Below are 13,165 nucleotides of genomic sequence, written 5' to 3'. Positions count from 1 at the left end.
GGGAAGGGGATGTGTATCCGGCACACACTGTCAAAAATAAAAATGTGTGTTTTAAGAAAACCATTCTTGGCTGAAAAGCCCAAAACCTTTTTCAAAAGCTTTACTGAATGGCTTTCCCATTTTTCTCCATTGTAATTATGAGATGTGCATTTCCAAAGGTGTTTCATTCAATAAGGGCGGAGAAGAATTCATGCCCTGAAACACCTACATTTATTAGTTAAGAATATGTCAAGCATAGTACTCATGTATTACTCAGTAGCTGATTTCTGACTTTCTGTATTTACATAAGATGCTGTCCAAAATCCAGCATGTAAAAATATTGGAGATAAGAATAAAGATACCCATTCCCCAACATAATTTCCGTAGCAGGCAGCTGCGAGTACACTCTGTTATTGGTACTCATTAATTAGTTGAGGTGAATTGGAACCTGCCAATCAGGTTAGTGGTCAGTCTTCAAACTGTGGATGAAGGGAGAGGGCTCACAAGCCTCATACCTTTCTTTATAGTTCTTTATTTCCAGTCCATGGACCATAAAAACAATTCAAGCACTAAAAACCCCAAGTCAAAATTAAAACATACATATTCTGCTAATACAACATTACAAAATCAAACTCAGAACAACTCAGCCTCCTTTAGTGTCTGTAAACTTGTTTGAATACCTACAGCAAGGAATGTGGCTGTTGTTTCAGTGATCATGATGTTAGAATCTGCCCTAAATATAAAACTGGAGTGTGTCCCACAGAAAAGCAACCAGGGATGGTGAGGGGGGTGGGAACTAAGTCCTATGCAGAATGCTTAAAAGAGCTGGGTATGTTTAGCCTGGAGAAAAGCAGATTAATGGGAGATATGATAGCAGGCTACAAATATGTAAAAGGCTCTCATGCAGAAGATGGAGCAGAGTTGATCTCTGTTTCTGCAGAAGGAAGGGCTAGAATCTGTAGATGGAAATTGCAAGGAAGCAGATTTCAGCTAATCATTAGGACAAACTTCCTAATGGTAAGAGCTGTTCAGCAGGGGAACAGACTGCCTCAGGAAGTAATAGTCTCTTTCACTGGAGCTATGTAAGCAGAGGCAGGAAAGCCATCTGCCAGATATGCTGTAGCTGCACCCTGCATCACAGAGTCTGCATTGAGCAGGGGGTTCGACTAAGTGACTTACATGATCTCTTCCAACTCTGTGATTCTATGCGATCAGTGGCTGGTGTCTGGATGGAAGATTATAAGAGGGCTGGAGTGTGGGCAGGCGGGCAGGAAAGAAAGAAAGAAAGAAAGAAAGAAAGAAAGAACAGAAGAAAGAAAGAAAGAAAGACCTTCCATTCATCCTTTGCCTCCTGCTGTTCATCAGAGACAGAAAGGTGTGAATCAAGTCTGCTCTGCTCTAACAAAGGAACAAGTCAAAGTTTACTGCTACCACAGCAGCAGCAAAAGTGTTTCCCTAGCATCTATAGAGTCACTGGTACCCATCACAGGAGACAGATTAAAGGTCATGCCATCAAAAAAAAAGCAAAAAAAAAAAAGCACCCACCCTAACAATTATATTCCATTTAATCCATATCTATCAATCATAATTAGGGATGTATGAGAAATTTGTTCCAGTTTTTGATCAGGATTCACACCATCTGGATAGAATCGTAGGGATGTACGAAAGTCCCTTACCTGATCCCGAAGCTTGCTTCGCGGTGGGGGGGGAGGCGCTCCATCCCTCCCCCCGAAATTCTGGCCGGGGGGGAGGCACCCCGTCCCTCCCCTCCAAAATTCTGGCCAGGGGGGAGGCGCCCCGTTCCTTCCCCCCGAAATTCTGGCCGGGGGGGAGGCGTCCCGTCCCTCCAGCCGTGAATCCTCCTGTCCTGCCAGGACGCAAATGACGGCAGCCGTAGCTGCCGCCGTTTGCGTCCCTGCAGTCAGCTGTGATAGGATACGTAAATGTTTACGTAGCCTATCATGGCTGAGTGGAAAAAAACCCAAAAACTGTGTGTACGCAAATGGCGGCGCCCATGGGCGCCGCCATTCGCGTTCCTTATTTTGGCACGTGTAGTCTACGTAAACATTTACGCAGACTACAGCGAAAATAAGGGGAACGCTATTTGTGTTCCCCTTATTTTCGCCATAGTCTACGTAAATGTTTACATAGACTACACGTGCCAAAATAAGGAACGCAAATGGCGGCACCCATGGGTGCCACCATTTGCGTACGCGCAGTTGTTGTTTTTTCTTCAGTCAGCCGTGATAGGCTATGTAAACATTTACATAGCCTATCACGGTGTTTTTTAAAAATCTAGACATGATAGGCTACGTAAATCTTTACGTAGCCTATCACGTTGGTTTTTTTTTTAACTTGGAAATGGCGGCAGTGGCAGCCGGTCGGAAGACCGGCCGCCGCAGCCGCCACCAAACCTCCGCCGCCGCAGCCGCCACCAGGGACATTCGCCAAAGATAAGTCCAGTCCCGGGGGGGCGGGGGGGCAGACCGTTTCTCCACCAATTTCGGGGGGCTGAATGCGCTGGCATTCGGCCTCCCCGAGATTCATGGAGAAATTCTCTGACATCCCTAAATTCGAATGTGGATGCAATCTGCAGTTGAAATCCATACATTTCTGAGCTTGCAGAGCTGGGCCAAAAAAATGTGTTTGACTGCATGTATACATTTTAAAAATGTGCACTTCTGAAAAATGTGCACAAATACGTTTAATCTATGGGAGAAGAAGGTGTATATTTCAGAGATGCACACAACCTATGTGTACATTTGGGAAAACAAAATACTCACAGATTTTCATGCAAAAAGAAAAAACACACACACAAGGCTCACCATCTGATACCGACTCGAGTCAGGATGAGTTTCAAGATGGAATTTGGAGAACTTTGGTGACCTCGGGTTTTGCTGATTCACACAACAGCCCCAATCACAGTTCATATCCCTATTTCTGTCCTTGAAAAAGGGTAAAATTGCATCATGCTAAAACAGATATTTTTATTGAATGGAATACAGAGGATGGACATTTGAAAGATGACTTCCTCCCAGTCATCTTCCTGCCACCTTAGCTATCAAAATGGTGGCCTTCTGAGCAGGAACCAAGAGTCTGTTCAGTCCTTGTTGGCAAGCCATTTTTAACAGGGGGCATCTTTTGAAACAAACAAGTGCTGCGGGGACAGCAGCATGGGATCCATCCAGCCTGTTGGATCCAGCACCTATTCCTGCATGAGCCAAGAGACACACACCAACATGTCTCTTTCATCTCCTGCTCTCCAGTGTGGCTTTCCCAAAGTGATTCCCTTATTAACCTCAGAGCTGCTGACTCTCATCAATTAGCCATGATGAAATGGGCAAATGGAAGTAATAAGGAGGGCACCGCCAAAGTCTCTACCGCTGTCCAGATTAGGATGGAAGAAATTAAAGAGCACAGTGTCTCAGAGCTAGGGATGGTGCGGGCGCCTGGCTCAGTCGCCCCCACTCACGCCTCCAAGCCACAACTGCTGAGCCACTGTCCCCACTCATGACCCCTGAACTTGCTGGGCCACCTCACCTACCCTGAGCCATCCACGAGTGCCTGTCATTCCCTCAGTCACCATTTTGCAACTTCTGTCAATTTAATATTGTGCGCATAGCAGCTGTAAAGTCTCTATCTACGCAATATTACAGGTGTAAATGGGCCATTTACGCCTGTAATATTGTGTAGATGGGGTCTTTATGGCCGTTATGTGTGGAACATTAAATTTACAGAAGTTTCTGAGGCACCATTTTTTTTGCAAAATGGCACCCGTGGAAACAACAGGGTAGGTGCAGGCGGCTCCGTGAGTGCAGGGCTGGCACGGGAGCGGGTCTGGGGGTCATACGAGCAGGGGCAGCAGCTTGGTGTGTGCCTGGAGGATCCATATGGGGGCAGGGGCATCCATCCATCCCTACTCAGTGCACATGGGACAAAATGGCAAAGGGGCATAATGGAGTAGGAGATTTGGGGAGGAGCAGGTTAGGAGCTTCTGGGGCCAGGTTTAGCCTTGAATCACCAGTCACCTATGCTTAATGTACAGCTCAATCTGCAGAGTCATGCGGCAGCCAGTTGGATAAATTGTTTTGGGGGTGTAGGAGATTACAGACCCCATAACTCAAAGGGGTGGAAGCAATCATGACTCAGCTACTCAAGCCATTCCGAAACAAAACAAAAAGTCATCACACCTTCACAGCTCACTAGATCATCAAACAATCTAATACAGTTGAACTATATACTGCAAGGAGGAAAACAATGACAACAACAACAACAGCTTCATAGCCTTTCGCAGAAGTATTATAAATGTTTCCCACTAGTCTTCCTGTGAATATAAGCGTTCATGTTAATCATGATTTCTACTGAACAAGAGTACAGAGTGAAGGTGAAATTGTATGTGAGGAGTTCTGATCACTACCAAGAATGACTGTGCCAGGAACAAAGCACCGTTCCCCTGGGTTAGGAACACATAGCAGAGCAATGGCGTTTTCTTTGTGCAGTAATGACATTCTGAATTAGAATACCATCCTCGCTCCCTTATAATAGTGAACTCAGATGCTGAGTGCCAACAACTATGTAGGCAAAATGGGGTCACTGAGAAACAAGTGGGAGGTATTAGCATACTTATGGGAATGCCAAGATTTGCAGAAATAAAACAAATACTGGAGTGTGTGTGTGGGGTGTGTGTGTGGAATCTAAGTAAGCAGCCCAGCTCAATTAAAACAGAGCGTGCTCAGTGGCCACAGAATTCAGAGTGTCTGCTGAGGGGAAAATGGAAAACTGGGAGGTGGTGGAATAGAATATCCTGAAAGAGGTCATGGCCGGCTGGAACCTTATACGGGAGCACTCCACAGTACAAGATTTTGTTGCAGTTCCTGCTCCTTCCCTCTAATAGTGAACATGTGCATATGCTCATTTACTATAACTGAAATAGAAATAGAATATTTCTCACTTTAGCGGGGGAAACAGTGACCTGTTCGCCTGTTCAGTCTGCTGCCCAGATGTTCACTACTGATGGGCAGCTTCAAGGCTCCTGCTCTCCTTTCTGGTGGTTCTTCATCTTTATACTGGGCTTCGACTAGACAGCCCTTCAGATTAGGGATGTACGAAAGTCACTTACCTGGTCTCGCAGCTTGCTTCGCGGTGGGGGGGAGGCGCTTCGCTTCTCCCCCCGAAGTTCAGGCCGGGGGGGGGGAGGCTTCCCGCCTCACACGGCCAAAATTCAGGCTGGGGAGAAGCGCCCCGTCTCCCCGGCCGCGAACTTCAAAAGAAAAAAAAAAGCCCCGTGATAGCCTACGTAACGATTTACGTAGCCTATCACGGCTAGATCTGCAAAGTCAGCCGTGATAGGCTACATTAATTGTCACGTAGCCTATCACTGGTGACTTAAAAAAAAAAGCGCGTACGCAAATGGCGGCCCTCATAGGGAGCCGCCATTCGCGTTCCTTATTTGGTCCCTGTAGTCTACGTAAATCTTTACGAAGACTACAGGGACCAAATAAGGAATGCAAACGGTGGCTCCCTATGGGGGCCGCCATTAGCGTACGCGCTTTTTTTTTTTTTAAGTCACCCGTGATAGGCTACGTGTCGATTAACGTAGCCTATCACGGCTGACTTTGCAAATCTAGCCGTGATAGGCTACGTTAATCCTTACGTAGCCTATCACAGGGGTGTTGTTTTTTTTTTACTTTTCTTGTAATGGCGGCGGCGGCAGCCAGTCAAAAGACCGGCTGCCGCCCCTGCCCCTGACGAAGACCTGCCGAACCGCCGCCGGGACCCGCCGCCGGGAGCAACATTCGTAAAAGGTAAGTCCCATCCCGGGGGGGTGGTGGGGGGTGGCGGGGGGGTGGCGGAGAATTTCTCCCCGAGCCTTCGGAGGACTGAATGCATTGGCACTTGGCCCCCCGAAGTTTCGGGGAGAAATTCTCCCCCATCCCTACTTCAGATAGAGGACATCTTCAAGAGAAGGACTGTCTTCTGATTGGGGATGTCAGAGAATTCCGCCACAGATCTCGGTGAGGCTGAATGCCAGAGCATTCGAAGCCCCCCCACCCCACACCCCGTGAAATGGGCCCGGAACGGAGCACCTACCTTCTGCTGTCCACACTGACTTGCGAATAGTGGCTGCATCTGCAGCCGCCATTCATCTACTCCATATAGCCGTGATAGGCTATGTAAATACTTACATAGTTTACCACAGCTTAACTAAGGGAACGCAAATGGCGGTGGCTATGGTGGCCGCCATTTGCGTTCCCTTGTTTTTGCCGTTTTAGCCTATGTAAATATTTACGTAGGCTATTACGGTGAAAAAAAGAGGGAACGCAAATGGCAGCCGCTGTAGCCGCCGCCATTTGCATCTGCTGGTTGTTGTTTTTTTGCCGTGATAGACTACGTAAATATTTACATAGCCTATCACGGCAAAATACAGGGACGCAAATGGTGGCGACTACGGTAGCCGCCATTTGCGTCCCTGCAGGCTGCCCAGCGGCTGGATGTCCAGCTCCGGCGGGCAGCCCTGGCCAGCAGCTCCGCGGAATCTCCATGGAGCGGAGCCGGCTGGAGAGAATTTCTGGGGGAGGGATGGAATGCCTCCCCTCACCGTGAATGTCACCCTTCGAAAAGGTAAGTGACTTTTGTACATCCCTACTTCTGATAGCCATTCAAATGGAGGATGGTCCCCTGTAAAGTAGGAAACATGGCCAACCAAGCTTCCATTGTCATAGGGACTTTTTGCAAACAGCTTCCTAAGATGATGCTACTCATCAATTTTAAAACACAGGCTACTTTTTCCTGAACATTCCATTGAAAAAGTCTGTTGGGCACATATTGACGCTGTATGTTTAACTTTCCATTGAAAGAGTGTGTAAGGATGGATCTATTGTTATCGATTGCTGGAAGTTTGCGGTATAGGTATACTGTGTTTACTAACAAATACACTCAACTGTCTATGCTAACAAAGAAATGGGCTGGGTTGGGACAAATACCTGGGGGTGGAGGAGGAAGGCCTAATCAGTCTGCTGCCACTCTGGCTCATTGCCTGAGCAAATTAGATTTGCAGTGACCTGGACAAGAAGGGTGAGGGGCCGGTGGTAGGGACAGAGGTGCTACTGGGCCCAAGGCCTACTACTGAAGTGGCTGCCTCAAGTGTTGGATTTTGAGTGCAGTTCAGGGTAGATTATAAAACGGAACAATGTGGCCCATATAGGGCACAATTCATAGAATCATGGAATACTAGGGTTGGAAGGGGCCTCTATAAGACGAGTCCAACCTTCTGCTCAATGCAGGAGTCTAAGTCAGATGGCTGTTCAGCTTCACCTTGAATTGCTCTAACGGACAGGCAGTTTTTTCTGATGTTCAGTCAGAATCTGGCTTCCTGTTACTTGAGCCCATTATTCCATGTCCTGCACTCTGGGATGATCGAGAAGAGATCCTGGCCTTCCTCTCTGGGACAACCTTTCAAGTACTTGAAGAGTGCTATCACATCTCCCCTCAGTCTTCTCTTCTCAAGGCTAAACATACCCAGTTCTTTCAGTCTCTCCTCATAGGGCTTTGTTTCTAGTCCCCTGATCATCTTTGTTGCCCTCCTCTGAAACCTCTCCAGCTTGTCTGCATCCTTCTTAAAGTGAGGTGCCCAAAACTGGACACTGTACTCAAGATGAGGCCTAACCAGTGCTGAGTAGAGGGGAACAAGTACTTCCCAGGATTTGGAAGCTATGCTTCTATGAATGCAGCCCAAAACAGCATTTGCCTTTTTTGCAGCCACATCACATTGTTGGCTCATATTCAGCTTGTGATCGACAACAATTCCAAGATCCTTCTCGTTTGTAGTGTTGTTGAGCCACGTATCCCCCATCTTGTAATGGTACATTTGGTTTCTTTTTCCTAGGTGCAGAACTTGGCATGTATCCCTATTAAATGTCATTCTGTTGCTTTCTGCCCAGCACTTCACTCTATCAAGATCACTTTGAATTTTGTTTCTGTCTTCCAAGGTAATTGCTATCCCGGCCAATTTTGTGTCATCTGCAGATGTGATCAGCATTCCCTGCACCTCATCATCCAAGTCATTCATAAAAATATTGAAGAGTGCTGGGCCCAGGACTGAGCCCTGTGACCCCACTTGTTACCTCTCCCCAGTTTGAGAAGGTCCCATTGATAAGCACTCTTTGAGTCCAATTCTGTAGCCAACTGTGGATCCACCGGATCGTTGTTTCATCTAGCCCACTTTGAGCTAGTTTGCTCATCAGGAGATCATGGGGCACTTTGTCAAAAGCTTTGCTGAAGTCAAGGTATATGATGTTCACAGCATTCCCACAGTCCACAAGGGAGGTGATCTGATCAAAAAATGAGATCAGATTCGTCTGGCAGGATTTGTTCTTGTCAAATCCATGCTGGCTTCGAGTAATCACTGCATTGTTTGCAAGGTGGTTTCAGATGGATTGCTTTATCATCTGCTCCAGAATTTTCCCAGGGATTGATGTCAGACTGACTGGTCTGTAGTTCCCAGGTTCCTCCTGTCTGCCGTTCTTGAAGTTAGGGGCAACATTAGCCCCCCTCCAGTCATCTGGCACTTCATCTGTCCTCCATGATTTCTCAAAGTAATAGACAGTGGTTCTGAGAGTTCTTCTACCAGTTCCTTTATTACTCTAGGATGCAGTTCATCTGGCCCTGGAGATTTGAACTCATTCAAAGTAATTAGGTGTTCCTTGACCATATGCCTATCGATCTCAAGCTTCAATCCTGCCCCTTCAGCCTGTACTTTGGCTTTGCCAGGGGGGGTCATAGTCCCTCTTTTGGGGGAAGACTGAGCCGAAGTAGGAATTGAGCACTTCTGCCTTTTCTTTGTCATCTGTTATCATTTTGCCATCCTTATTTAATAGTTGAACCACCATTTCTTTCCTCTGTCTTTTACTGTCCACGTAGCTAAAGAAAGCCTTTTTGTTGCTTTTAGCATCCCTCGCTAACCTCAGCTCGTTCTCAGCTTTAGCCTTCCTGACACCATCCCTGCAATTCTGTGCTACCTGCCTGCACTCTTCCTTTGTAGCTTGGCTTTCCTTCCACTTCCTATATGTATGCTTTTTTTGTTGTCAGGTTTCTAAGCTTTTTTCTGAAGCCACATTGGTTTCTTCTGTTGTTTCCCACTTTTTTTTCTTGTTGGAATTGTGCCTTTAGAATGTCATTTTTTTAAAACTCCCACCGATCTTGGACTCCTTTTCTCATTAGAGTCACTTGCCATGGGACCTTACTTATCATTGTTCTGAGTTTATTAAAATTGTCTTTCCTAAAATCTAGGGTACATGTTTGGCTACTCAGCTTTTGCTTCCTTTAGAACCAAGAATACAAGAATAACATGGTCACTTTCCCCCAGAGTTCCTGTAACTACTTTATCCACTAAGTCATCTCTGTTGGTTAGGATCAAGTCAAGGATAGCCGATCCTCTAGTTCCTTTGTCTACTTTCTGTAGGAGGAAGTTATCTGCCATACAAGTCAGGAATATCCTGGAGGGGCCATGTTTTGCAGAATTTGTCTCCCAACAAATATTGGGGAAATTGAAGTCCCCCATTCCTACTACATCATGCTTCCTTGATACGTTGGCAATTTGCTTTTCAAAAGTCTCATCCTTGTCTTCTCCTTGATTGGGTGGCCAGTAGTAGGCTCCAACCACTATGTTCCTTTTATTCTTTGCTCCATTTATTTTAACCCAGATGCTGCCAATGGGGCTACCAAGCTCATCCTCCTGTATTTCTGTGCAGAGATATGTATTTTTTTAACATATAGTGCAACTCTACCTCCCTTTTTGTTCCTTCTGATCTTTTTGATCCTTCAATTGCTGCATTCCAGCCATGAATCAATTGCTGTATTCCAGCCATGAATCAATTGCTGTATTCCAGCCATGGGAGTCATCCCACTAAGTTCCAGTTACACCTATAAAGTCATAATTTCCCTCCCGTATTAGGAGTTCGAGTCTGTTCTGTTTGTTTCCCGTACTCTGGGCATTAGTATATAGACATCGAAGACCATGTGCTTCATAGTCTGGCTTTCTTCCTACATGTTTGTGAAGACTATTATTGGGTGCTATTAGAGCTGTTCTCTCTGTTGTGGTGCATGAGCCTTCATCCATTGTTACCCCCAGCTTCGCTGGAAAGTTCTCCTGAACAAACTCAATTGAAATAAATTAAGCTTCATTTCATTGGGGCTTCCATGTGATAGCTTTGCAGTGGATTGTGCCCCATGTTAGAATCAGAACAGCACAATCCAGCCAAATTTAAGCACTTTTGATTCCCACTGAGATTCATGTTTGATTTCATTAGTCAGCATGGTGTATTGGGTAGGGTGCTGGACTGGGACTTGGGAGATATGGGTTCTAGTTCCCATTCAGCCATGAAACTCACTGGGTGACTTTGGGTCAGTTACTGTGTCTCAGCCTACCCTACCTCACAGCATTGTTGTGAGGATAAAATGGGGAGGAGGAGGACCTTGTAAGCCATCTTGAGTTCCTCACAAGAGAAAAAAGGCAGGATATCAATGTAATAATAAATAAATATTATCTTTCTTTTTTAAAAAATGAATTTTTAGGCTGCAACAAACCTATACCCAATTAGCTAGGAGTAAGCCTCAATGAAATCAATGTAACTTACTTCTGAGTAGATATGTATAGGATTGTGCTGTTAAAGTGCCTAATTTGAGTTAGATGGTGCTGTATGTGTGTGTTCAAGTGCCATTTTTTTCTTTCTCGGGCTCTAAAATGTCTTGATATGGCCTGGCTTGGCGATGATGTTGCAAGAGACTTCATCTTTTCACTTTGATCCAGTTACACAATCCATTTTTATGAGGCATTTCTTTGACCCCCCCCACCCCCTGTCTCTTTTGCATGCCTTGGAGTACTAATAACTGACTGATTTAGGTTAAGCAGGATCCCATAAGCCTATCATCAGTAAAAAAAGAAGAAGTGCTGTTTCTTGAGTCACCCCCTAGAAACACTTTATTATCATACACAGGAGTATTGTATCAAACTGGAAAACTTCCATAAAAACTCATTTATTCACTTATCTTGCCACTAGTTCCCAACTGGATTCATAATTTTGAATACATTGTAAAATCCTGACTTTCAGCATAAATGCCAAGGGATCTATCTCTTAGAGCATCTATGGCTTCATTCCATTTCCTCAAATGCCATAACTGTGTGCAATTTGATGCTACATGTAGGAGCTCAAACTCTCTCAGGCATATTTAATGGCCAGAACAATTTTATTAGGGATGTATGAGAAATTAATTTCAGTTCATTTTTTATGAGGATTTATCCAGTTTGCACATTCCAAATTGAACACAGACTCAATCTGTGGTTGAAGTCTGTACATTTCCAAGCTTGCAATGTAATTTGTGAGCCAAAAAAATGCATTTCACAGCATGCATACACTTGAAAAATGAGCGTGGAAAAATCTGTTTTTCAAAAATGTGCACAAAGACACTTTAATCAATAGGAGACGAATGCATACATTTCAAAGATGTGCACAATTGATGCGAACATTTGAAAAAAATGTGCAGGAAAGTACACATGGATTTTCATGTGAAAAAAAAAACCAACACTCACAATCTGATACACACTCGAATCAGAACTAGAGATGGGCTAAGGAGTGATGCTCAAGGTCATCAAGATTCTCTGAACATCAACTCATCCTTCTTTGATTTACACTCACGTTTGCAATCACTCTGTTTTGTGTGAATGGGAAAATTGCAGAAAATGAACAGCTATCAAAAGTAAAAGTTCCACAAAAAATCCCAAATTTGCGCAAATTTCCAAAGTTGCGCACATTTTCTCCATAGACTAAAGCGTGGATGATTTAAAATTTATCCATTTTGAGAAATTTGCACATTTTGAGGAAGTAGCGCATTTCGAGGAAGTTGTGCATTTTTTAAATACACATCTTGGCAATGTGAACCCAAGTCTGGAAATTTATGAACATTTTTGGATAAAATGTGATCCCATTCACATTCAGGATTGTGAATGGGGCATTCTTGAGTGATTTATGAACTGAAATGAAATTCTCATACATCCCTAGCTGGAATGAGCTTCAACATGGAATTTGGAGAACTTCAGCAAGCTCGAGTTTTGCTCATATTCACATCACTAAATTTTATTTTCTTGAAATTTCTTCAAAGCCAACAGCCAATCTCACAAATGGCTCAGCAGAGTGTCTGGACATGGCATGGGAAAAACATGGCCCACAGTTCAGAGAACTGTAATTTGAGGTGTACATATCCAGCAGTGGGACCTTTGACTTATTCCCCCCATACCCCACTTCCCAACAGCAACAGCTTCCAATGCTGTGCTATTAAAACTCAAGAAGCATTTCAGAAACAGCACAGCAGCAGGGGTAGTACTGTTTACAGAGAGAGGCAAAATAGGCTGGTTTTGCTTTGAAGTTGAACACTAAGCATTTGTTGAATGAGGTGACATGCTACCTTAAGTGTGAGTTAACCTTCTCCTGTATGTAGAGCACTGCCAGCAAGTAAGGGCGCAATCCTATGCAGGTTTAGGCAGAGAACAGGCCTACAACTCCCAGCATGCCCCAGCCAGCCTAGGATTGCACTCTAAGTGAATTAACCCTGTATTGCTGGAAGTCAATGGTTCATTTAAGTCTCTTTAAGGGAGAAGAGACAGGATGTTGGTCAAAACAAACAAAAAACAAAGACACACACCCCAACTAACTACAGAACTGGAATGGAGTGGGGTGAGGGTGTAGGACTGACAAATGAAGTGAACTGGGTTTAGAAAAAGAGAAGATGACAGGCAGGCACTTGTTGGAATTAGGGTTGTCAGAGAATTCCGCCACGGACTGAAATGGGATAGAATTCCCTTCAGTCTGTGCCACGGAATCGTCTGCTGAACAGCACCACGAGGTCCTGCGGAGCCAGCAATCACGCAGCTTTTTTTTCATCGTCCGCAAAGAGTCACGGAATGTTCATAAATAAAAATGCAGTGTAGTATGTTCTGATAATAAATACCTAAGTTTTTTTTAAAAAAAATGAACTGTGCTCACCGCCTTGTTTGTGGGTGTTCCTTTTAAATTGAAATCCTCCATCTCCATTTACTTTCAACCAAAACACTTCCTCCTCCTAGGGGCTTTCCAAAACAAGGCTGCCCTAGGTGTGCCTGAGCAATGCACTCTTGGTTTAAAGCAACGCTGTT

The 13,165-nt window shown here is 44.8% G+C and overlaps 1 protein-coding gene across 1 annotated transcript in view; it reads right to left on the bottom strand.

Moving 5' to 3' along the window:
• FHIT (fragile histidine triad diadenosine triphosphatase) overlaps positions 1 to 13,165 on the bottom strand; it is a 1,278,194-nt gene that overhangs the window by 685,315 nt on the left and 579,714 nt on the right. The window lies entirely within an intron of this gene.

Source organism: Heloderma suspectum, chromosome 2 (assembly GCF_057233095.1).
Source record: "Heloderma suspectum isolate Gila_16-S chromosome 2, 16-S_ref, whole genome shotgun sequence".
Classification (NCBI taxonomy): domain Eukaryota; kingdom Metazoa; phylum Chordata; class Lepidosauria; order Squamata; family Helodermatidae; genus Heloderma; species Heloderma suspectum.
Note: the sequence above shows the minus strand (reverse complement) of the source record. Positions and strands in the feature narration are given on the sequence as shown.